Genomic DNA, 27,915 nt, shown 5'->3' with positions numbered 1-27,915 from the left:
AGACTTTCTCCTTTCTAAGAAAAAGATTTAATTTTGACATGCACCTGCACTGCAAGTGAAGGTTGATTAACTTAATAACATTTTCACCTTAGAAAAACATCTAGTATTATGAATCATTGTCTGAGAAATCTGTCATTCCATTTTCCATCATTTATTAGAAGGCTGGCTAATTTAAAATCAACCCATTTGGCTTTGGCCTGAAGGAGTCAATTTTTTTTACTACTATGGCCTGTGTTTTAAGGGTTTCTGAATTAGTTTAGTAGAAAATGGTCATTTTCTTCATCTGATTATTCTTAACTGGCTCAAGCATTTTTTTTTTTTTTAAATTTTGAAATGCTTATATTTTGTCTTGAAAATTGGATTCCTTGTTCTTTAGGTAACATATTTGACAAAGATGGTACATCATCAATGATCCCAATTTTGGGCAGAATTCAAGAAAGGAAAAATCAAGAAGGCATTAAAACAGAATTCAGCTGCAACAAGAACAGATTTCTTGGCTGGAAAGTGTTCAGTGAAAGGACTTAAACATTTCCAGGTGTACACCATATAAGTGGAGGTTCAGTTGGAGTGAACCTGATCCAGTGCCTCACCACCCTCATCGTAAAGAATTTCTGCCTTATATCCAGTCTAAACCTACCCACTTTCAGTTTAAAACCATTTCCCCATTTACTATCACTACAGGTCCTGGTAAAAAGTCTTTGCCTTTCTTATAAGTTTCCTTTAAGTGCTTAATGGCTGCAATAAGGTCTTACCAGAGCCTTCTCTTCTCTCTCTGAACAACCCCAACTCTCTCAGCCTTTCTTCACAGGAGAGAAGTTCCAGCCCGCGGATCATTTTCGTGGCCCTCCTCTGGACCTGCTATAACAGGGACATGTCTTGTGCTGGGAACCCCAGAGCTAGACACAGTACTCCAGGTGGGGCCTCACGAGAGCAGATTAGAGGGGGAGAATCCCCTCCCTCCACCTGCTTGCCATGGTTCTTTTGATGCAGCCCAGGATACGATTGGCTTTCTGGGCTGCAAGTGCACATTGCCAGCTTGTGTCCAATTTTTCATCCACCAAGCACCCCCAAGTCCTTCTCTGTGGGGCTGCTCTCAATCCATTCATTCCCCAGTCTGTACTGATACTGGGGGTTGCTCTGGCCCAAGTGCAAGACCTTCCACTTGGCCTTGTTGAACTTCATGATGTTTACATGGGCCCACTCCTCCAGCCTGTGAAGGTCCCCCTGGACCAGCATCTCTTCCCTCAAGAATATCAACAGCACCACTTAGCTTGGTGTCATCTGCAAACTTGCTAAGGGTGCACTTAATCCCACTATCTATGTAATTGTTGAAGGTATATTTGTTCCAACATAGACTCTTGAGGGTTGCTACTCATTACTGGTTTCTACTTGGAAATTGAGCCATTGACTGTAACTCTTTGGATGCTGCCATCCAGCCAACTCCTTATCCATCGAATTGTCCATCCATCACATCCATTTATCTCAAATTTAGAGATAAGAATGCCTTACAGAAGTCTAGGCAGATGACATCAATAGCTCTTGCCTTATTCACCAAAGCAGTCACTCCATCATAGGAGGCCATATCCTGGTTTCGGCTGGGTAGAGTTGATTTTCTTCATAGTGGTTAGCATAGCGCTGTGTTTTGGATTAAGTACTAGAAGAATGTTGATAACACAGTGATGTTTTAGTTGTTGCTAAATAGTGCTAAGACTAGTCAAGGACTTCTCAGCTCTCAGCTCTGTCAGGTGCAGAAGAAACTGGGAGGGGACATAGACAGGACAGCTGACCCAAACTGGCCAAAGGGATATTCCATACCATATGACGTCGTGCTCAGTATATAAGCTGGAGGAAGAAGAAGGAATGGGGGAACGTTTGGAGTTATGGTGTTCGTCTTCCCAAGTAACCATTAAGTGTGATGGAGCCCTGCTTTCCTGGAGATGGCTGAACACCTTCCCTCTCATGGGAAGCAGGGAATGAATTCCTTGGCTTTTGCTTTACCTATTAAACTGTCTTTATCTCAACGCATGAGTTTTCTCACTTTTACCTTTCTGATTCTCTTCCCCATCCCACTGTGGGAGGAGTGAGCGAGTGGCGGTGTGGTGCTTAGTGGCCAGCTGTAACCCCCCCCAGCCACTACATTACTCAGACACTCCTGGGGCTCAGTTTTCTGCCCAGTTTTGTTTAATATCTTTATCAGTTTTCTGCATAAGGGGATTGAATGTACCCTCAGCGAGTTTGCAGATGACACCAAATTGGGCACAAGTGTCAATCTGCTCAAGGGGACGAGGGTTCTTCAGAGGGACGTAGACAGGCTGGATTGATGGGCTGAAGGTCAACTGTATGAGGTTCAACAAGGCCAAGTGCCGGATCCTATATTTGGGTCACAACAAACCCATGCAACGCTACAGGTTTGGGGAACAGTGGCTGGAAAGCTGCCCAGGGGGTACTGGTTGACAGCCGGCTGAATATGAGCCAGCAGTGTGCCCAGGTGGCCAAGAAGGCCAACAGCATCCTGGCTCATATCAGGAACAGCATGGGCAGCAGGAGTAGGGAAGTGATCGTGCCCCTGTGCTTGGCACTGGTGAGGCTGCACCTCAAACACTGTGTTTAGTTTTGGGCCCCTCACTACAAGAAAGATGTTGTATTGCTGGAACATGTCCAGAGAAAAGCAATGAAGCTGGTGAGAGATCTGGAGCACAGGTCTTATGAGGAGTGGCTGAGGGGACTGGGGTTGTTTAACCGGGAGAAGAGGAGGCTGAGGGGAGACCTTATCACCCTCTACAACTACTGAAAGGAGGTTGTAGTGAGGTGGGTGTCAGTCTCTTCTCCCAGGTAATGGGTGATAGGACAAGGGGAAATGGCCTCAAGTTGCACCACAGTAGGTTTAGATTAGATATTAGGAAAAATTTCTTCACTGAAAGGGTTATCAGGCTCTGGAATGGGCTGCCCAAGGAAGTGGTTGAGTCTCCATCCCTGGAGTAATTTAAGAGATGAGTAGACATGGTGCTTAGGGACATGGTTTAGTGGTAGAATGGCAGTGTTAGGTTTACAGTTGGGCTTGATGATCTTAAAGGTCTTTTCCAACCTTAGATTCTATGATTCTATGACACTCTTTGCCCTTTGTGAAACTATGTTGGCTGTTTCTCATCACCTCCCTGTGTTCCATATGCTTTCACCATAACTTCCAGGAGGATCTGTTCCATGAATTTACTGGGCACCAAAGTGAAGCTGATTAGTCAGTAGTTCCCAGGATCCCCCTTATTACCTTTTTTTAAAGGATAGGGCCAAGTCCTAGTGAAAAGTAAGGATTTGGGCACATCTCTGAGTTCAGCTTTTCCAAGTGGGCAAGTACAGCCATGTCATGCTCATTACATGGTAGATTCCTGTTCTTGGTATAACAGAAAACATTACCTATGTTGAAACTGATACAGAGAGTGATTCCATTCCTGAGCTGTGGCAGCATGCAGTTCAAGTCAATATAGTTTGGCATCTAATGCACAATGATGACAATTGTACTTTATGACAATCATACAGGTCAGACAGGGAGCACTTAAGAATATCACCAGTTGTTCTATGCACGAGATTTTTGAGATCTGTTGAGCTGTTCTAAGAGACAAGAGTGTTTCAACACACAGTTCCATAAATGTATGAATTCAAGAGGTCAGTGGTTTCAAAAGACAGCACATGAATGGGGTTGACAGTAGGCCTGCATTGTCTTCTGCTTCCAGAGTGGTCCCAGGTAAAAGAAAATGTTACACCTAGATCTGTATCTTTACACCTTTATGTCTAGACCTGAGGTCACTTCAAAACACTGAGCCCAACTATATGCAAAGTACATGAGAGCATGTGAGAGATGTGAACAAGAGCAAGAGTGGATAACAAGAGCCTTTTGGGTTCCTGAGTGAGGTGAGGACACCCCAACATCACACAGCTAAGCAAGGTGCTGAAATGCTGGTGCTGAGGGCAGCTGGGCAAATCTGGAAAATTCACATTCCTGCACACAGGATTTTGGTGAGGTTGGATGGTCAAAAGCTGATCTCTGGGGAAAAAAGGTAAAGGAGCAGCCTGAGGGTGCATTCTAGTACAAGCTGGGGAATCTGAGCTTTGTAAAAAGAAGTGAAAATTTCCACGTATCTTAGACCATGGGGGTTTTTTGAGCAATGCCATCCATAAGAAAGATCTAATGGATCATACATGTATTCTGTGCATCCTATGAGAACATACAATTAACATCCGGGCACAGAATAATGGGGAGTTGCATGTTTATATGTGTCATATATCTGTATGCACATTTTTATATATATCATATACACACAGAATATGTAAATACAACTGGAACCTGCTGTTTCAATTTGCATCAAGTACCTTTGCTAGGCTTCACCTGCAAGTCCAAGACAAGAATTTAAGACAGGGGGAGTCTGCAAAGAGTTCGATAGGGTAGACATGATCTGAGGCCAGTCTGAGCTGGCAAAGTACACTTCCGTGAAAACATATGACTACACAGTTTCCTACATGAGAAGAATATGCACCATCGGGTAGACGTGAGCTTGTTTCATTGTTGTCTGTTAAGGATCAGCCTCTTTAATGTGGGTTGTAGTAATAAGTGTGTGCATAATATCTTTAGCAAAGCATTAGAAAAAAAGAAACATTATAAAAAAATACTTTCTTTGGAAATGATGCTTGAAGAGACACTACTGTAAGGAGGAAACATAAGTGTTGTCAAATCTACAGCATGGTGAATGGCTGACAACTGTTAAACTCCTACTCTGCAAGGCCAGGCAAAGTCTGAGAGATCAAAATATGACTTGAGGCATTCAGAAACACTAGGAAACAAGGAGCTGTTGCTGTAATATAAACTGTAAGCCTGCAATTTTTTTGTATAACTGGGGTAGGTAACTACATTTAATGAGTGTTCTCTTATATTACAGGTGTAAGCAAAACTTAACTGGATTAGTCCTCCAGAATGTAAATGGCAGAATTAACAATCCCCTGGTGTTGTTTAACAGAGATACATAACATGTATTTCACACTAACATTTATTAAAATTGACTTAGACAATGTCATGTTGTCTAAGCTATCCAATTTTTAATTTTTTTTAATCCATTTTTCCATATTTTCATGCAAGTATACACAATAATTGTCAAAACACCATTTTTTCATAGCCCGTTGCACTGTATTCATTGTAATTGACCTTCTACATGAAAAACAGCTACAGTAAAAAAATACTCAAAGAAACAAGTTTGTGCAGTGAAGGAGTAGACAGATGAACTGTTTCCATTGCTGTTCTGAATGCAATCTCCAGAATAGGTGGTCCCTAAGCTGTTGATAGCTGGAAACTGAAAGGGAATCACTGCTGCTGCTTGTGGCTAGTTGGCGTTGTGGTTAGTGTTGGCTTGCTCACCACTGCCCAAGTCAAGGTGGGAAGATGCATTTCACTGATTTAGGTGGGCCTCAGTGTGACCCAACATGAACATTGTTCAGGTTTTATGTACCTATATCTTGACTCGCATTTAAAAAGCCTGATTTTTCAAGTCCCAGGCTCTTTCTGAATCAGCTCCAGAATCGATTTTCTTGGAGCACCTGGTCCCTCTAATTGGATACAAAAGTAGTCTTTTGGGATATGTTTCAGACATAGAACTGGTTGAAATTCTGCCCTCAGACCTGACTTGCTGGCCGTTACCACTGGAAGCACGCAGCAATCTCAGTATGAACTGCAACACGACACAAAAATAAAACTGATTTTTCATAGGAGTATATATGCCCCTTTGCAATATACCATTGCTGTGCTGTGTGCTCTCCAGCTTGTGCCAGAGAGGAGAGCTCTGAAAGCATGCACTAGCCTCTGTACAGCTGTGCTCCAAGCAGTTGCCCCCAAGAACAAATGAGAGCTGTTTCTACCTTCTGCACAGTCTAATGGATTAAAAAGAAATGCATAATAATAATAACAATAATAATAAAAGATTAAATTGATAAACCAGGCAGGCAAAGTGATCAAGAGGCCAATGTGACAAGCCAGGGATCAATGTGTACCTTGTAGCAGCATAGTGAAAGGGTCTGTTGCTTAAGAGTCACACTAAACTAGCACTTCCTCAAGTGCAAAACTTATTTTCTCACTTTCTCATCTCCTATAACACTTTAAAACCTTCCCTACCTCTTCAAAAGCACTATTTGATTGAACAGCTACGAATAAACACATTTATTAAGAAAATCTCTCTGATAATATGGACTACAGTGCAAAGCTCAATGGGAGAGAGCATTAGATTGCCATTAATAGTTTTCAGAATAAACAAGAAAGAAATCAAGTTCATTTACAAATTCATGGATTTTATAGCAAAGTCATAACCACCAGAAAGGCGATGAATTCAGACTAGCAGAAGTTCATGGTTTTTAAGTATGCCAATTGATGCAGATTAATAAAAAGTGAACTAGATTGTTCTTGCAGACTGAAAAAAAAAAAGTTCAAAGCCCTGTGAATAAGCATTTTAATCCACTTCATCCTCAACATGAGGAAAGGCAATAAAAACTGACTGCAACTCAAAAGAAAATTTCTTCCTCTTGAAGTCTAGGACACTAGCTCAACTTCTTTTATTTTTCAAATCTTTCATCTAACGTGTGCCTCAGCTCCTTGGCTATCAAGTGAGAACAATACTCCTTTCTTTTTAAGGAATCCGTACTTATTCAGTTCTTAAACACCAGACTGATGAAGATCATATGAATATCTAGTCAGACTGCAGTCCTGTAGCTCATGATCCAGAGAAATCCCAGTAGAAGAAGCAGGTTCTTGAAAAATACACTCAGGTTTAATTTTGTATTTTTGGATCAAAAAGTCAGTACCAACAAATCATTTCTGCAAGTATGTACAAATAAGCATGTAAACAGGTAAACACAGTGAAGCATGGACCCATTTTTGCCATGTTGGCTCACACTGAGTTGTGCCTTATTTTGCAGAGTCCCACTGAACAGATTAGGGCTATTAGTGGAATAAAATACTGCTCAGCATGACTAAGGATGGCAGAATTGTACTGAAGCAGTGTCTAAGTTGTTTAGAAGTTACCTCCTCAAATGTCTTTGCATATTGTATCATGCTGTTTTATTACCTCCTTTTGGGTAATACTAGACTTAATAGTGAATTATTGAGTCTTCAAAGGATTGTTTGCAGTCAAGCATATTTCTGTGTCTGTCTCAGCAAATTATGCTAAAGCCCACTGATGTAATCAGAATGATCACTTCCTGTGTTATGGGTATTAAAAATACTTGTAGCTATAGTACTACACTGATACCCATACATGGAGGCATCAAGCACTGAAGAGTTGCTCACATCTCAAGGAATAAAACCATTTTGTTTAGAAAACTTTTATATAAATTATGATTTTATGTGGTTTTCTTCTTAATTCCTTATTAATAGAACCATTTGCATAAAACCAGGATCCCTATCCCTTGGAGTTAATTTTCTGTTCCTGCAGCTGCCTCCTTTTCACCAGCATTTACTAAAATCCTCAACCGTACCTCCCACTTGGTGCTGTATATTTAACTAGGAGGTTAATGTAAAAGACTTCCCATTCCAGGTAGGAGTAGATGGACTAGAGGGAAACAGAAGTCCTATATTTGTTCCAATGTCATCTGAGAAAAGTCAGAGAAGGTAGAAAATAACAGCTATACACTGCATTCTCCCAGTAGAGTGTTTTTCAGTTTCCCATGAAACAGCAGCACTTCAGATAGGTTGTAGTGACTCTATTTCTTGGCAGTCTGATAGTGGGAAATTAAATGACACTACAGTTCATGTTTCACTGTACCCAGAAGTCAGGGTTACAATGTTAAACTTCACATCATAATGTAACAACTTATTTTCTATCACTCCCTATTAAAAGCTTATTTGTGAAATAGAATATCCAGAGGTTATGTGATTCAATAAGCTTATACTGCACCTGTACACAGAGTGTGTTGGTCACATAACAAGAAAGCGTTGCATTCCTGACACTTGTAAATAGTGAACATTTGCGTTTATGTAACAAAATAAATAATCTAAGAATTTGCCCTATTTTATAGTGCAGAGGCCAAATCTTACATTTATTCATCCATAAATGCAAACTGCTACTAAGGTGTGAATGGTACTGTTCCATATAGTATGTTTTCTGGCTTTAGTAGGGTGTTGGGTCAAGTGAGCTAAATTTGACCATGGAATAACAAGGAAATGTTCAGTATTCTGACTGACATTCAAGGTATCAAGGGGGTGGCAATTCTAGGCACATAACCAAGTAGCACAAAGGTTTCAACCAATGGCTGGAGAAAGCAATCTGAGGAGGAAAGATTATTGAGTGAAAGACTACTGAGATGGGTTTGTGAACTCAGCTACAAGAATATCACCAGAGTTTGCAGAAAAGGGTAGAGACCCTTTGTTTTGAACACAGACCACTTCACCATATGCAATGAAGACTTTCAAAGACAAGCAAAATCTTGAGTAGTTTTTTCTCATCATACATCTGGACAAACTCTTCATAAACTTTTATTCTGTTACTCTCTGAGCAATTAGAAAGCAGACAGTATGTACTGTATTCTAAGCTCACTAAAAATTTTTAAGATCCACATCTCTCTTTTCTTTAACTTGAGTACAGTTTCTTTTTACATGGCAATCACTCAATCTATTTTATCAAAGAGCAGCTAGGTGAAGCACAATCTTACATAATACCTATAAATTCTTCCTGACAATGCTGAATGGAGAAATGTACGATCAAAAGTTGTGAAGTGCCAAATGGATGATAGTCCGTATAATTTACTTGATAAAAGCTGACTCCACAGGGGATATTTTAATGAATGTAATGATGATGTGTCCCAAGGGAAAGCTTTACATTGAGTCTGTAAAACCTGTTCAGAAATTAAAAGCAAATTGATTGTTATAAGATGATCACTGTACTTAATCTCCACATTCAAGAAGCTTTATAATTGCCAGAAAAATAAAAAGTTGGGAAAAGGTATTGAAAAGCAGATGTCTGTAATTGTGCAAACATATCGATCCTTTATGATTTAGCAGTGCAAGTCTCACTGCAATTTAATGCAGTTTGTGTTCTTTTCCCTTAGCTCTTTTTGAAGTCCCGTTTCCCTGGAAGGAGTGTCTGTCCGTCTTCTAACCTTACTCACAGATATCTGTAGTTGCCACATCTTAGGTATTCAATCATCTCTCTGCTCAGGCACGCATTTCTGTAGATGACTGATCTTCCAAAAATGTACATTGTACACACAAGCGTATTTTAGACAAAGACCTTGTCTACCTTCATGTTCAAGCCACGTCAGCACAAACAAGTCCCCATGCTATCCAGAAAATTTTGGCATATATTTTGATATGAATATAAATTAATTAAGACATGACTATATTTTAATAGAAAGCAGCTTCAACTTTTATTTTTGCATAGACAGGAGAAATCATCATACAGACTTCTTCCTTTCTAGCAAGGATAGGAGCAGAAATGCTTATTAAAACTGGTGACTGAGATCAGTTAGGGGAACTCCCATAAATGTTTACCTCATTATTTCCTCTCAGGCCCCATCAGAAACAGTATATTGGGCTACAGGGAACTTTGATGTGACCTAGTATAGCCGCTCAGACTATCTTGCAATTTATCCTACACATTCTGCAAGGGGCCTTCAGCAGTACTACTGTATTAATGGTAACTTGTAAAAGGTCTTCAATAGAGAATCCAGTTCTCCAAGTACTGGCACAACATTTGATTTTCCAAAACGCATCGTTTGGGCCCACAGTTGTATTTGATAAAAGGAGGCAGCAGTCAGATACTACTTGCTATAAAGGGCATGATACAGTCCTGGTTTTTTAAAACAGATTTATTAAGGAGGTTCTTGCACTGTGTAATTCTTTGTAGTCTAGTGAATCACCTTCCATCTACTGCAGCTACATAGATTTGACTATTTTAATTCTGTGTATAATTCGCTGGTACTCCAAGTGCTAACAAGAATTACCTGTGAAGAAAGTAAATGTTTCTAAGCCAAGTGGCGGTCCTATGGCTTCTCTGTGCATTGGAACAATAATGAATCACTGCCATAGCATTTCCACAGATGTACTTGTTCCAGAAGTGAAAGTAAAGCATCATTCTGTTTTGCTATATTCTTTCATTCCATAGCATTGCTCTGTTAATCAGTTGTCCAGCCCATTAAGGGTATGGCAAGCCCTTCCATACCTGAACCCCAAACCATATGAATCAGAGAGAATCCACCCATTAATGTGAATGAGATTTGTATCAGATCTCTTAAATGAAATATTTTTTTCTGCAGAAAATGGAGCCATGTAGACAACATAACATGAGTTATATCTGAGTCTAGATAACTTCTGTTATGGATATTCACTCAGGTTAATTTTGAATAAGCCTGCTCAAATTTATGGTTAGACATTAAAAGATTGTTTTAAAGTTAGGATTTAAATTTTGATGCGATCAAAATTGATCAAATTGAATTTCTATGAGAAATATATCATCCTGAGTTTTCAAAGTATTTTCATATTTAATTTTAAATGTTTTGCACTTCTTTTTTGACATAGTAACAAAATAATTCTATTGACTGTGACATGGGACATTCTGGAGTGCCTAGAGTACCTACTAATGATCTCAAATCATTCAGATCTCAGATCAAAATAGAAAATTCTACCATTATTTCACTTTTCTTTCTGCTGTGGGAAGGAAACAGCATTCAAAATGTCACCATTTCTTAGTTTAAGTTGTTGCTATGGCCCAACTACAGGCATAAGAGGACAAAACTTCCTCGCGTAGTCCTCTACGCAGCCAGTCCATTTCACAGATGCTTTCTTCCTCTGCCTGAATACCTGGAGGATTGTCAGTGCCTTAGTTTCATCCAGGCAGTGTTGCCTGTCACTGTTTTTACTAGTAACAGCTTCATTTCCCAACTGAAGTAAAAGAAGGCCAGAAGGGAAAGAAAAGGGCCAGAAGGGACATCTGCCTCTCTCCCTCCAGGATGTAGGGCTGGAGGGTCTGTGCAGTATCTTGGTCATGAATGAGGGAACACATATAGGATATACAGGATGAACAGGAGAGGTTTCAACTTCTTGTTAGGATCCTGAACAGTCTTGGATCTAATGGAATATGATAACTACATATTGTCCATTATTTGTAGCTCTAGAGGATCTTGTCCTCACAGCGTGAAGTCCAAGAAGATGGCAGTTTTGAGTGCAGTGACCAATTCTGTTTGGGTGGAGGCCAAGCAGCAAGTCTGTGTCTCAGCAAATAGGAGATCACAACCACTTCAGAGGAGAGGTCCTTCAGTGGTTATGAAAAGATCTGTTTAAAACTGACTTAAAAAGAACCTTGGAAATAATTTTGTGTTTACCAAATTAAAAAAATGGAGTAAAGTGTGGCATGCAACTTCTTGGTTTTCATGCAAAGGTCGATGAAAGTTCCACACCAGAAGAGAAGGAATTACAAAACACATACAAAATGATTGTCAGGCGTTTGATTCCTTGCAGAGGATTCTCCAGCCTTATCAACTCTATTTCCTGTTTTCAGGAGGCACAACCAGAAATAAAGCCTTTTATGCAGCAGCCATACAGCATTTTTGTGCTACACTCAAAGAATGGTTTTTGCAATATTTTACTGTGTTTACATTACAGATTAGTGGCTTAATTTGGAAGGCACTTGTAGTTCCATAATTTGCATGTCACGTATTCAATTTCTGTATTTCTAGCTTATGAAGCTAATGCACTTTTCGTGAACACTTTGCTTTGTTTGTAATTTAAATTTGTTACAAAGCCTGCAATCTTAATGGGGGAAATTAGCACTGTGCAAGGATGTAAGCATGATTATCAGGCCATAGTGAGAGTGGCCTCTAAAGGCACAAATGCTTACACAGTACTGGTTCTGTAGCTATTTTTGAAATAAGAGCAATTAAAGATGCTTGAAATGTTTTCTTAAGATTATATTAAGATACTGCCTGACCATCAGTGATAAATGGGTAACAGCTACATTTAGGACTGGGACAAGTAGATATAGACTGGCTATAAGGGCTGTTATACAGACCCATTGCAAAATCATGACATAGATTCCCAAGCCTCAAGAGATCAACTGTAAAAAAAGGCCTCAGTTATACCACAGCCTTTTATCAAAAATCTCCAAATGCAGTTTCTTGAGTGATAAGGTTAAAATGTTTCAAGTGAAGAGTGTGACATAAATGCACATTGCTCCAGATTTCAAGCAATGATGGTTGGAGTAAATCTACACAGGTTAGAGAACACCTCAACTGCCTGTTAGTACGTTCATAAGGTAAAATATTAATGCCAAAGTGCTTGTTCAGTGGGTAAGCATGAGGATTGCTAGGAGGGGAACTGCTGAACACAGTAATTTTGAATATCAGGCTTGTGCTTCAATGCAGATTTAGACAATCGTGTTTTTTAAAGTCTTCATCATAGTTGTTTGCATTAAATGCATGTTAGCGTCACTTACAAGACATTTAAAGATAGAGGAAAGCACTCAGTCTAGAGCTGGACTTACGATTTTACTTGTGAACAACCAAATAATGGCCTTTCACAAACTTCACTGATGTCCCTGAAAAACTTGTTTAAAACTTGCTTTACAGAAAATATTTCTACAAGCTTATCCTTTCTCTGCTCCTCCATTTTTGGCTTCCTTTCTTGCTTTTTAGGATTATATGATGAAGACTTTAACACCTTAAGAGTTCATTCAGACTGTCTAGAAATCCAAACTTTCTGTTCATCATCATCATACTAATAATTCCTCACTGGAACACCATAAATCAGAGATAATTATTCCAGAAGGAAAATAAAAAAAGTGCTTGAGCAGATATGCCTTTAGGGGAGGGAGAAATTTATTCACACAATGGTTCTTACTAACTAGAACCATAATGCAAACAATGTGAATGAGTAGGTAGAAAAATTTTGGAGGAAGGGACTATTCCAAAATGAAAAGCACTGATTGATTAAAATGGTTGAGCAGAGTCAGAAGTATCTCCAGTCAGGGGAGATACACAAAGACTGTGGGGGCTGACCAGCTGGAAATCAGCTTGGCAGAAAAGGACCTTGGGGTCCTGGTGGCCACCATGTTGAATATGAACCAGCAACGGGCCCCTGCAGCAAAGATCAACAGTCTTCTGGGCTGCATTAGGAGGACTGTTGCAAGCACGTCATGAGGGCTGATACTCCCCCTTTGCTTAGCACTGGTGAGACACACACAGAGTGCTGTGTGCAGTTCTGTGCTCCACGGTATAGGAGAGACATGAACGTACTGGAGAGAGTCCAACAAAGGACTGCTAAAATGATTAAGGGACTGGTGTAACTCTCCTATGAGGAAAGGCTGAGAGAGCTAGGATTATTCAGCCTGGAGAAGAGAAGATTCAGGAGGAAACTTCTTAATTTATATGAAAACCTGAAGGGAGGATGTGAGCAAGACAGAGCCAGGTTCTTTTCATTGGTACCCAGTGACAGGACCAGAGGCAATGGGCACAAACTGAAACACAGGAAGTTCCTCCTGAACATCAGGAAACACTTTTTCACTGTAAAGTTGACTGAGCACTGGCACAAGTTGTCCAGGGAAGTTGTGAAGTCTCCATCCTTTGAGGTATTCAAAAGCTGCCTGGACATGGTCCTGGGCAGTTGGTTCTAGGTGACTCTGCTTGAGTAGGGGGATTGGACCAGATGATCTCAAGGTTCATTCCAACCTCAACCATTCTGTGATACCGTGACCATGGATCTTTAAGGAAGCAAAACATGCCTGATTATAAGACCTAAGCCAAAGGCATGCTCTTTCTTTATCCTGTAACTATTTGCCTGATAAGAAATAGCCCTGCATGCCAGAGAGGCAGTGTGGTGCTCATGTGCTAGATTCTAAGCAGGTTAAAGCAACTTTATCTAACTAGCTTGGACTAAATTTAATTCAGCAGCTGAGGGTAGATGGGGGAGCCCATAGGAGACTCATGCAACTTCCATTGAATCCTCCCCTGTGGTACCTTCACTGCTGGAATTAACCAGATGGGCACAATGATTCATTTGCACCTGTAGTGTGGATATACACAGGAAGCAAATACCATATAATAGGTAGCAAGGCCCTTCAACCACAGGATAGGCTTCAAGGTGGTTGTCCTGCTTTCAGTTTCCCAGTTTGTTACTGCACAGATATGCCAGAGATTATTAATGTTACTTAATACTAAGGCCACACTATTTTCTACTGTCTTTTGTGACGTAGGGGAAAAGAGGATTTTATGCTTGTTCTTCACACTTATTATCTGTAGCTGCAGAGGAATAAGAACAGTAGTGATTACAGTAAAAGTAGTGGTAACTGCAGAGAAATAGAAATGTTTGGAAGGCCTCTGTGAAGAGGGCTGCCAGGAAGTATCCTAAAGTCTTTCCCATTTGTGTGAGGGAGAACTCTATCCCATCTCTGAAGAAGAGAAGACTGAGAGGGGATCTCATCAACACATACAAATATCTCAAGGGTGGACATCATGAGGACAGAGCCAGACTCTTCTCAGAGGTGTTCAGTGACAGGACAAGGAGCAATGGGTACAAACTGAAACATAAGAGGTTTCAGTTGAACATGCAGAAGAACTTCTTTACTTTGAGGGTAACAGAGCACTGGAACAGGCTGCCCAGGGGGGTTGTGGAGTCTCCTTCTCTGGAGATATTCAAAGCCCACCTGGACGAAGTCCTGTGCAACCTGCTCTAGGAGAACCTGATTTAGCAGGGGGGTTGGACTAAATGATCTCCTGAGGTCCCTTCCAACCCTTGCCATTCTGCGATTCTGTGATCACAATCAGCGTACTGATGGAAAAACAGTCAATGTGAGTGCTGAAGAAAGATCAAGCCTGTAGGACATCCACCTGTACAGAATAATGGAAAATTTACTTAGCCAGCCAACACGGCTTGTATTGCAAGGAAGTGTTGTTAGATTACATTACAGGAAACAATCAATTACAAAATAAGATGGAACCAGGGAAAAAAAAATCCAGTGATTAGAACCCAATAATTCGAACAACTTCAAGTTTAATGTCTTAATTAAAGCTGCCTGTCACCATTGTGAATGGGCCAACAAAGCATTCAGAGATGAAGCTACTAGACAAAAGAGAAGGGGACTAAATTCTGTGTATATATCTGGGTGCAATTCCAGTTCTTTAGAGAACTAAGGCTTATTGGACATTCGTTCCTTTTCATGTGAGTCCTTTGGATGCTCTCCTTCTTCCTACCAGTAAGAACATAAACAATCTTTTGTCTCTCCAATTTCAGGATCAGTGCAACTACTGATTGCAGACTGACGCAAGACTAGGACATTTGCTGGTGAATTATTCCAGTTTTATGCCATGTCATGTAAATATTTTCTTTGATGTAAGCCCTACAGTTAAAGAGTATGTGCTTGTTTGTGCATCAGAGCAAGAGATTGGCAGAAAGACCTTGGATATATTAGGACAGAAAACATGAGTTCTCAAAAAAAAATCTAATTGTTTGGAGGAACTACCCGTTTATCTTCATGGGTTTAAATTTTCCATTCATAAAACAACCCTTTTTGCAATGAAGCAAGGTTTTAATCATTAGGGAAAATTAAGAATTTATAAGCAAGAAAACCAGGAAAACAAACTGCTGCTGCTTTTCCTTGAAATCAATACGAAAACAAAAGGAAGGAGGCACAGTTTGATCTTCTGACACATTGTTTTTATAGATCTACTTGAACAATTCAGTTTCTTTGATTTTTCACTTAACTTATTATGCCCACCTTTATTTAAATGAAGCTGCTTATACAGTTTAGCTGTTCAAAGCAAGCCATTTGGCAAAGTCTTTTGGAAAAAGTCTTCTGTTAACAAAATCACTGTTGATGCTGGAATGCAAGTAAGTAGCAGTTGCAAAGCTGCCAGTATCTCATCACTGCTGTTAACTACTTGGGTCAAACATGCTAGTAACAAGTTGGAACCAGCAAAACACTCTGCAACTATCAGCCTTTCCATTCAGCACCAATTCACTGTCTCTATTGAGAGCTTTTCTTTCCATTTGGGTGACTGCTTGTTGATGCTAACTGGTTAGTTGTTGCAACTGAAACTAGTAAACCAGCCTAACAATAGTTTCCAGTTCCAAAAATTAAAAGTATTCCAGAAAGAAATTATGGGCTTTTGGCTATGGAGATCAGATCTGATGATGAAGAATGGTCTCTCTGGGCATTAAAATCATCTGCAGCAGTAACAAACCAGCACTGGGTTTAACAGACTTTGAAACAGGCATTTACATCAGCTGCAGCAAGACTATTCCATGGGTAGATCCTACCTCTCAGTTTATGGAACTTTCCCACTAATGTAACTGAAGTCATGATTTTGTTAAAGGAGACCCATCGATAAAGTCTGATGAACAGCTTAGTGAACAGTAAGGTGAACAGACTAGACTGTTTTGGGGCTTTGTTTGTTTGTTTTTCCATTGAGGATTAAAGCCCTGTGTGGGAAGTTGCACTTTGTGTAGCACTTTCCATCAACACCATACTATATCTTCACTGTTGAGCAGAGGGACACTTGGTCCTGATAGCTGAGGTACTGGTCCATACAGGTGGGGAGTAGGGCATATCCTCCTAAAGTTGATGGAACTCCCACGACAGTTTCTCTATAGCCAAGATGCAGGCCCACAGGGAGGAAGAGAGACTTTCTTCATATTGCTGGAGTTGACCAGCCAATTCATCCATCATTTGTCCCTCTCCATCTTTACAGGTCATTACTTCCAATGAGTTGGCATACGATGATGGTGCGCTCTGTACAAGCTTCCGCCAAGTGGGTCGTGTGCACTTGACTTCATCTGGATCTTTGGCTAACTGCCTGCTGTTCAGGTCATCATAAATCACCTCCAGCACAGCTAATTCCCTCAGGTACTGGATACCTCTCTGTACAGTGGCCCAGTTAACCGGGTGACATATAACATCTTCCTTGAAGGTCTATCTTTCCTTTACACCTGACAGCCATCGCCTCCAGAGGCTGAGGGCTTGTACCCCTTTTCCAATCACTTTTCAATGCCCCCTTCCCTAGAAAAAGATCCCAGCTGCTTGGCTTCCCTACCCTTTAGTTCCAGGCTACTGGGCCCATTATCCCAGCATTGGAGCAGCCAGGTGACAGTGTGCTCGCCTGGATGATGGATGGAATCTTTTTGCATATCTTGCAGCTCTCTGAGGGATAGGGATTGGGTGGTTACTGCCTCATTTACGAGTTCTGCCTTTTCCTCCTTCTCTTCTTGTGATGGCCCTGCTTTGGAGTAGCCTGTCTCCTCCACTTCTTAGTAAGAATTTCTTCCTGTACTAAACGAGCTGACTTTTGCATACAGTATTTCTTCTTGTGTATAGGGGTGACTGATACTGGCATGGCCCAGTTCTCTGGTTCATCTGCAGTGCCTGTTGCCAGGGTTGGAGTAGCCTATCGTATGGTTGTCAGATCCAGAGACCTTCTCTTCCCCTTGAGGGTACTGACTAGTGTTGAACAGGGCTTGGTAGTCATGGGCCAGGCCCCAGCACGTTGCAGTGACTTGTGTCTCTCTGGAGCTGCCAGGGTGACAGCATACTTTTTTTCAAATACATTACTAGTTTTTCAGGATTCTGCACTTGTTCAAGGGTGAAGTTCCAAAACATTGGAGGTGTCCACTGCCATATTATCCCACACACCCTGCCACTCACAACTATCCAGCCTCGGGGCAGATCTCTGTGTAGTATTCTTAAATACTTGTTTTATCTTAAACAAGACCTGAAACACATTCAGGAGACATAGCAATAGGAACATGCTGGTTTGAACATCCCAAGGATATTCAAAATTCTCAAGAGCTATTGTAACTAGCCTGGAGGAGAAGAGCAAAGTGAAGGAAGGAGAAAGTGTTCCCCTTTGTCTCCCCCATAAATTGGCTCTCCGAGGAGAAATTGTAAAGAGTGTAATTATTAATAGTTTCCAAGAGTTCCCGAAGTACGGAGATGACGACAATGCTGAGTACAAATACCAGATTAGTCTCACAACCAGTAATTTTATCATATCATAGACCAGTATTACACAATACAGGAAAATAACTTTAATCCAGTCCCTAGAGATGATAAACAGCACAATGGAGAACATATACAGCAAGTAAGGTGCTACATAACACAACTCTGAGAACAAGCACAACAACTCTGAGAGCAAATAAACCAACATTGTGACCAGCAACTATTAACCTAGTAATGAATGCTTGTAACAAATGTGTTTTAACACTCTCCAGTCAGATCTATTGTTATTTCAACCCTTCGAGCCCCACATTGGGCAGCTAAACACCACACAAACATTCGCAGTGGAATGGAGGAGAGAATGGGAAGAAAAGTAAAACTCATAGGCTGAGATAAAGACAATTTAATAGGACAGAAAAGGAAGAAAATAATAATGATTATGATAAAAGAATATAGAAAACAAGTGATGCACGATGGAATTGCTCACCACCCACTGACCAATACCCAGCCAGTTCCCAAGCAGTGGCTGCTCCCCCCTGGCCAACTCTCCCCAGTTTTTTGTTCAGCATGACGTCATATGGTATGGAATATCCCTTTGGGCAGTTTGGGTCAGCTGTCCTGGCTGTGTCCCCTCCCAGCTTCTTGTGCACTTCCAGCCTTCTTGGTGGCAGGGTAGCATGAGAAGCTGAAAAGTCCTTGACTTAGTGTAAGCACTGCTCAGCAACAAAACATCAATGCGTTACCAATATTATTCTCATCCTAATTCCAAACCACAGTACTATACTTGCTACTAGGAAGAAAATTAACTCTACCCCAGCCAAACCCAAGACGTTATTGTCTCTGAGCACTTTAAAGTGAAACTGCTCTGTCACTTCACCTGTGACCTAAAACTGATGAAATCTAACAAATAAAGGTTACTGCAGTGAAGATGAAGCAAGAGGAATGGGAAAGAGAAATAACTAGCCTGGGTTAGATGTAGACAAAGCTCTAATAATGGTGTTAACTAGCAGGAGACTTCATTTAAAGAAACAGGTATTCAAGGAATTTTGCAGCACAAAATATGTCTTCTATAATCTAATTAGGAAATGTAAAAAAGTAACAAAAGTGTTAACCGAAGTGTTCTTATATCCTATGTCATTGCTCATGGAGTTTAACAGTAATTTAAGAAGTTATCAAGACAGAGTTGTCAAAATAGAAATAGAACTGAACAAAGGAAGCTAAAAACCATAGCCATACATGCTGGTCAAAGAGCTAAGAATGTTTTCAACCAGACAAGATTTTCACCTTCTTGCTGGATTTATTTTCTCCATTTTTTGGAGTATGTAATTTTTGGAGCTGCTCTCTAGAACTACAGTAAGTCATCTTTCCATTTTCTTACAATGGAATCTGACAGGGGAAATTGCTGGCAGCACTCCTGCTCTCTCTGGTCACACAAAACCTTGGCTTCAGTAGGAGTTTTGCTGGATTAGCCTCAATGAGCTTTCATAAAAAGGAACAGCATATGTTACCATCAGCACAAAAAAATAGTAGCAGGGAATATAGTAAATATTGAGATAATATATCTTGCTGCCAATGCATGATGACAGATTAACAGGCAGTGAAATTATTTGGATATGACTTTGACGACAATAATGATAAAAGTCACTGTCCCAAGGAGGTGTCTGCATTCCTCTGTGCAGCTGAAGAAAAGAGCAGCTAATGCAGAGTATTGCTTTTCTGCTATAGGAGGCACTACTTGCACTTATGCTGGAAGGCAAATTTACACGTCTCCTCCTCTAACAAGCAGGCATTAGTCACCTTTAATTCTTTGAATCATGCTACCGGATATAACTTGTTACCTTTCCATCATGCAGTGGGCTTCTTTACCAGGTGCAGAACACAGCAGAGGGCCACAACCAACATGGTATGAGAAATAAAACATCCCTTAGCCGAATGTTTAAGGCACAGACAGCTTAGTCTTCCTCCATGGATAAGCTGTCTATCAAATAGCCTGGGCACATTGCAAACCCAGTTGATACAGACTGCTGCCAATGGACAGTTTTGTGACAAATGGCTGGCATGTCAGTGAAGTGACATACTGTCCTGGTTTCAGCTGGGATAGAGTTCATTTTCTTCATAGTAGCTAGCATAGTGCTGTGTTTTGGATTTAGTACCAGAAGAATGTTGATAACACACTGATGTTTTCAGCTGTTGCCAAGTAGTGCTGAGTCTACTCAAGGACTTTTTGAGCTTCTCCTGCTCGGCCAGGTGCATAACAAGCTGGGAGTACAGCACAGCTAGGACAGCTAACCCAGACTGACCAAAGAGCTATTCCATACCATATAACGTCATGCTTGGGGGGGTTAGTCGGTCGATCGGTCGCAGGGAGAGTGATCGCGGCTTGGGGAGTGATCGCGGCTTGGGGACTGGCTGGGCATCGGTCGGCGGGTGGTGAGCAATTGCATTGTGCATCATTCGTTTTGTATATTCTGTATATTCTGTTATCATTCTCATTATTACTATTATTATTATTTTCTCTTATTAAACTGTCTTTATCTCAGCCCTCGGCTCTAACCTTTTATTTTCTTCCCGATTCTCTCCCCCATCCCACTGAGGGAGGGGGGAGTGAGCGAGCGGCTGCGTGGTGTTTAGTTGCCAGCCGGGTTAAACCACGACACATACACTACCTTTTCTGCTGTAAGATGCCATAGCCTAGGTTGCATGCACCAGCTGCACATTCAATGCACCAGGCCTTTCTCTGATTTCCCTGGACACACTGGCCAAAAATGCTGCACTGTCCTCTTGCTTTTTACAATAACGTGTCATTTACAGGCAGAAGCTTTCTTGCTCTGAAGGCCAGCAAGCCATTTGCAATTGCCTGACCGCGGGAGAGAGACTCGACCTTTCATGCAGCAATTCCTGTATGTATGTCAAGACACACAGACACCATACTGACCAATTCATATCATCACTGCAGTGACTTTACCAGCATCTGATGGCAACTAACTTTAATGCACTGAATTGAGAATCCAAATGTCTTTTAGGGGTTTGCTCAGGAATAGACATTAAGACCCATGAATAAGAGACAGTATTTGAGAAGTTATGGGTAAGGAAGGTTGGCATTCAGATCTGTGTAATCAGATACATTGCAGTAAATGTAGAAATATATCGTGCCACACAAACTACATTGTACCTGACTCATGTATGTTCCTGAGACCTTCCTTTTTCTTTTTTCCAATTTTTAAATTATCCACCAAACGTCAAGCTTTGACTCCAACATTAATATTGTTTTGCAAGAATCTGTGTAGATTAGATACTTACTCTGCTTAAAGCTTGAAGGCACAAGATAATACAGAGTTTTCTGTAACTTATGACAGCAAGAGTCTTCATTAGAATTGCAAGAGGTATCTTGGCACATACTGAAGCAGTAGTATAGCATGTGAATTGTCCTTTATTTCTATACAACTCAATGGGACTGTTCCTGAATTACAACAGACCTGCTTCTTTTCTGAATTAAAGTAGAGGTAGACACTGGAGTTGTTTATTACTCTGGCTTTGTATGGATATAATATTTCTGAATTTGTCATTTCTGACCAAGTTTGAAGAGGAAGCTACAGTTGTAAATGTAACCAAGTTCTGAACAAGCTTCATGATCAAGCAGAGGAAAGAGATTGTGTAAATAATGCCATGGAGGAGAAACCATGAAGACAGTGTGTTGCACTTTTTGGCAACAGCAGTCAGCTGGCAGAGCAAATATCAACACTGTCTCTTACTGAAGAGGAGCTGTACTACTACAAGAGAAAGCTGTGGTAGTTGTAGTGAAGGAAGCAGTTTAGGTAACAGAAATAAAATGCCTAGAAGCTTGCAGGAAATCAGGCTTCATTCCTTCTGCTCCCTGAGCAACTTTTGATTTTTAAGCTTCAATTTTAATTTTGGAGTTTGTAGTGATAGTGGAAACGAACTAAGAGGGTATGGAGAAGCATGGCTGAGAAGCATCATTTGAATTTTACATAGAAGAGATGCCATGGAACCCAACTCTGAAAACACTCTCAGGGTATCATGAGGTACTGTGATATTCTTAAGCACAAGACATGTACACATTGGAGCAGGCCCAGAGGAGGGCCACAACAATGACGAGAGGGGTGGAACACTTCTCCCATAAGGAAAGACTGAGAGAGTTGGGGTTGTTTAGCCTAGGGAAGAGAAGGCTCCAGGGAGACCTTATTGCAGCCTTTCACTACATAAATGGGGCTTACAAGAAAGATGGGACAGACTTTTAATAGATCCTGTAGCAATAGTACAAGGAGTAATGGATTTAAACTAAGAGAGTAGGTGTGGTGGTGTGTGTCCCTGTCCCAGCCTATTTCTCTCTTCAACTGCTTTACAACTTCAGGAATTCCTTCCAGACCGTGGCTTTTGTGTAGTGAGTTGGTTAGTTAAGCTCCCCTTAATTGTACCAGAAAGACCTAACTGGCTGAGGTGGGACAGGCACTGCATGCACTAGAAACACTGGTTGACGAGTCAATGCAGGGGACAGAGCAAGGAACAATCGGTTATCCCCGACAGCCTTGAAGCATAGCTCACCTGGGTCACAATCCAAGCAAAGCAGTAGGTCAGAATGACAGTTTACAAATTACTAAAGCAAATCATCTCATTACCCTATAAAACAGCGGTTCAAAGTGAGGCCCTTTGAGCTCCCCAGGACCGCAGCACGTCCCTCTGATTGAGACACCTCTCAGAGTTTGCAGACACCAAAGTTTGCTAAAATCAGAGGTCCATCACCGAACACTGACAGTGGAGCCTGGGCTGAAACCTTTCACTCCTTGAGGCTCAACCCTTGCCCATTGAGAAATTCCAAGACATTCAATGTGAGTATTTCACACAAATCAAGGGGAAATTTTAGTGGGTAAACCCTTTTATATATACATATGTGTATATATATAATATGGTTATAGTCATGTTTGTGCGCGCATGCATGTGTGAATCAATTTAAGTAATCTGTAGATTTGTGATTTAATTACTAACTCTGTGAATGTTAATTTAGTCAACGATCAAGTGCTGCTAAAAATCTTGTGGTCCACCCCAAAACTGCGAACAAACCTTAGGCTGTTGCTAGACACATATTATCCTTAAACATAAACAGCTGACTAAGTCTGAGACTATGATTGGGCCTAACCACACCTAGACTCTTTACTGAGATGGAGTTTAGAAAGCAAGGGGGTCTGTTCTGAACCTCATAACTCAACAGGAGGATTCCCCTTATTCACATAAACCTTTGACCAATTCTGAGTTGAAAATTGGATCCAGCCACACCTAGACTCTTCTCTGAGATGGAGTTTAGAAAGCAAAGGGGTCTACTCTGAACCTTGTGACCCAACAGGAGGGTCCTCCCTATCCTCTGCACCCATGACCTCTCTGTGACTCATTCTAACTCAAGTGTAACTTCATTTCCTTTCTATATTTCTTCCATTCAGTGATAGAGCGAGCCTTGCCATCTTTGAATCTTTAAGTCTCTGTTTTGATTAATTTTGTTGAATCACTTTGTTAATCAACTGATGATTGAGTGCTGTTAAAATATCACAACCAAATCCTGTGATTTGCCGTAAAGGCACAAATAAATTCTAAACTGTTACTAAATCAAATCATGTAAAGACACTCATTCACAATAAATTGGTATAGTCATCAGGATTCACAAATTCATTTGCGACAGTAGGTTCAGACCAGATATAAGGAAGAAATTTTTTACAATGAGGGTGGTGAAACACTGGAACAAGTTGCCCAGTGAGACTGTAATGCCTCTTCCCTGGAAACATTCAGGGTCAGGTTAGACTGGGCTCTGAGCAACCTGATCTAGTTGAAGATGTCCCTGCTTATTGCAGGGGGCTTGGACTACATGACCTTTAAAGGTCCCTTCCTACCTGAACCATTCTAGGATTCCTTGATAAGTGATAGTTACCTACTGAAAGAAGCAGGAACAAGAGGAGAGGAGAGGCACAGCAAAGCCAGTGTGTACACAAAAGAAGGAAGGAGGGCGAGAAAGTCAGTCATATAGATACTTCAGTAATTATTGCCTCCCAATGTTGCTGTGGTTTGGTTTTGCATAGCTTATAATCATGTCATGTCCTTCACGTATCATGTCATGTCTCCATGTATCATCATGACAGCAAAGTCCTTGAAATTGAGGGAATCTGTGAATCAGTAGGGCACAGCTTTTACATTGGCCCCAAGGCAGTGAGCACCATCTTAATATTTGGACATAAGGCATGCTGCCACTGACTGTGATACAGGAATTATAAATGTACTGCAGAGTCCCATCTTTCAAATATGAGGGTTCATATGAGGAATACTTAAAGTTTCTGCGTCTAAATAATCGAGCTGTAAATGTGATGTAGTACTAGGTACATTCTCAGAGAGATCAGCAAGGTTTGTATCTGTGCCATGAAGCTCATCATCTTCCATTAGGGTGACAAAGTACAACTAATACTCTACAAATCAATTTATAAATAATACTGTTGCTATTTATATAAAAATATTATTTCAAGCACCCTTAGGATTAGACTAACATTTTCTGAGTGCAGACTTTTAAGGATCTTCAGAAACTGCTTTATAGCCACTAAACATATATTTCAATTATGAAATATATTGTCTGCACTTAACACTCTGCCTGTGCAGCTGGCTTGTAAAATGTATCACTTGCTCTCTTCATGTTGTCGTGCTGTCTCTGCAGAGTGGTGTTGCTTCTGAATTTGTGTAAGAACGGATTTAGTGTTACAGCTTACTGCTGCCGGTGGCATACCTAATGCCAATGGAAAAGGTGAAGAAATCAAGCAGGATGAGTTTACTCCCAAGATGCATCTGAGTTCTTGTTCTGTTGTCATTGAGAAAGGCACTGGGAAGAGAGAAATTCTCCACATCAGCAGAACAGCAGATGATGATACAGGCAAATGGGCAAGGCTTGCTGATCCTGAATGGTGCTTTGCTCCTACAACTCCTAGCTAAGTCCATGGGAGATGCAGGTCTTCACAACCACTCCAAGTTTGGTTCTTAAGGAGGACTAAGGTAGAGAGAAGATGAGTGGTTCATTTTTTGTTTTGGTACCTTCTTAGATTATTTACTTTCTGCTGCTGGCTGATTTTCAGAAATGCTGTGTGAAATCAGACACCTGGTAGGCTAATCAAAATTGTCAGAGCTGGCACGGCTGTCATGTGTAAGGCATAGTTTTTGGGCTGGAATTACATCAGCATGAAACCAGCCAGCATTAATCCAGGAATTAAGGACAAGTTATATCTGTGGCTATTAATTAGGGGTAGTAAGAGTAATTATAATTGCTTTTTTTGAAGAACAGAATGTTAGTGAGCATTTATATATTGCCACATAGGTACAAGACATCTCTGTATACAAAGTTAGTACTTCCTAAAGAAAATAGAGTAGCCTGTAGTGTACTACCATAATATACAATTTAAGTAGTTACCAAAGTTAAAATCATTCTGTGAGTTCCCTGTAAGACCTCCAGATTGCCAAGATCTGTCATACATCTTATATTTTCCTTTACCGTCTTGTTCAGATGAAAACGCTCAGTTTGCATAAAAGGAAGAAGGGGTACACATGACTAGTAACTCATAGCCATAACATGACAGCCCAGTTTTGCCAAGCTTGTGAATCCCAATAGCAATCCTTTTGATACCCAGGACTGTGTCAGATCAACATTTTCTAACAAAATGCTCTTCTATTAGAAACTGTTGATTTAGCAAGATCAAAGCCTTCCACAGAAATTTCTCAGTTTAGTTGCTCTTTTTGGCAGCAGAAACTATGAGAATGTCAAAAAACGACAAAAGGTTCCCTCATTTGAACTTTATAGAGATCATATGGCAAAGTAATATCTTACAAATAATGTACAGGGGGTAGGTAAAATGTCCTTCTTATGTTATATTTATTTTCTTCCTAATATATTTTCCATGTCTTATTCATATTAGAATGTATACTAAATATCTGTTCTGAGTAAATTACAAAACTCCACAAGACGTTGAGGTTTGATAAAAAAAAATGTTTTGGAGATATGTTTGGCAAAGATAAAACATTTGACACTTCAGGCCAAAGTCTGAAGCACAAGTATTTTTATTCATAATTTTTTCTAAGTTTTTATTAGATTGTGTCTCTGAAGAACAGCTTCAATTTATAAGGACATGCTTATAGACAGATTTCAGTACTGAAAAGGATCTGGGTTTGAATCCTTTTAATGACTGAATTCAGTGATGGAAATGAGGTCAGGACAGTGATGTTCAGAACAGGAGAGAAATTATTTCAAAGACAAGATGAAGCTCTGTTTTCCCTGAACACAATACTTATGAGACAGAATTTCATAAAAAATAAGTACATAAGGCCCAGACTGCCTTTGCTTCCAAAACCTGCAAACAACCAAGACATGCAGCAAAGTCTGAACCTCCAGCAAGAAGTAAGCTCCCTGTCAGACATGCATTCTCTGAAGGGTTGGGACATACATCCCTGTGGCAGTTCCACCAACTATGAGGGTGACAGCAGCACAGTCCCTGCTCCATGGTGAGCTGACTCCTATACTCATTATTCCCACTCAATAGGGGGACATTATTCTTTCCAGTCTCTGTGAAGGACAATGAAAATGGCTTTTCTCTATGGTGTTCAGTCATGCAGGGCTTGACATGAGTCTAGCTCATTGTACTTTATTACTGTTCAGCTGTTTTATTTATAACAGCAATAATAAGCTGCTTAAAACTGCTTAGTGCTTCTACATTATGCCTTCCCACTCCATAGATGCATCCCATCTCCTGATATAAATCTTTTACTGCATTGATAAGTACAGCTATTCCCCTTCTTGTCAGCCTGCCACCTGTGAATGCGGGGCAGAGGGAGCTCACAGTAGCAAGAAGCCTATCAGTTCCCTCAGAGGTCATTTCAGAGTGTCACAGTGCATAGTTTGTCATCTCAGTTGTCCTGTTCCTACCTTTGCCCATCCTGAGCTCCCCAGATGACTCAGTCTTGCAACACAGCAAGATACTTGCATCAGTGAAATAAGAATTCCCTTTAATAAGGTGTTCTCAGTTTACTTTTAAGTTAATCTCCCAAGTCCTGAGAAAGGGAGCTGCTAGCATACTACTCCTGTGCTTCAAGAAGTGATCAGGACTGGTTTGTCCTGATTATGCAACTTTCTAATTACAGCACACCTAAAAGTGGTCCTGTAAAATCAGACTATGTCCACACTTGCAAGCAAGGAGGCCCAATAAGGGTAGACTAGTACATGGATACATTTGGCACTTGGGACCCAACGTTGATGCTGTAGGCATTTCGTTAAGTCTTACTTCAGACTGGATCTAGTCCCAGTCCCCCTGATGAAGCTCGACCCTATGTATGTGGTTCAAAGGTACTCCATGGAAAGCTATCCCACAAGAATCTGCTTTCCAGACTGCATGTCCTTTAGCAGGCCACCATTGCAAATACCGTGCTGTCCATTTAACTCACACAGATGACGGCAGCACATTGCAGCTGCTGCCCTCACTGACCATAGACGGCTACCCATTCAATAGTGAGCTTTACTTGACCTTCTTATCTTGTGGTAAGCCAAAGAAGCAGGGACATCTCTGGGACATGGTTCAACCAGCTATGGGTGCAAAAAATATAGAATCCTAGAATAGTTTGGGTTGGAGGGGACCTTTAAAGGTCATCTAGTCCAACCCTCCTGCAATAAGCAAGGACATCTTCAACTAGATCAGGTTGCTCAGAGTCCTGTCCAGCCTGACCTTGAATGTTTCCAGGGAAGAGGCATCTACAACCTCACTGGGCAACTTGTTCCAGTGTTTCATTAACCTCATAGTAAAAAGTGTCTTCCTCATATCTGGTCTGAACCTACTGTCTTTTAGTTTAAATCCATTACTCCTTGTACTATTGCTACAGGATCTATTAAAAGTCTGTCCCATCTTTCTTGTAAGCCCCATTTATGTAGTGAAAGGCTGCAATAAGG

The sequence above is a fragment of the Egretta garzetta genome, unplaced genomic scaffold (genome assembly GCF_000687185.1).
Source record: "Egretta garzetta isolate BGI_Z169 unplaced genomic scaffold, ASM68718v1 scaffold89, whole genome shotgun sequence".
Taxonomy (NCBI): domain Eukaryota; kingdom Metazoa; phylum Chordata; class Aves; order Pelecaniformes; family Ardeidae; genus Egretta; species Egretta garzetta.
Note: the sequence above shows the minus strand (reverse complement) of the source record.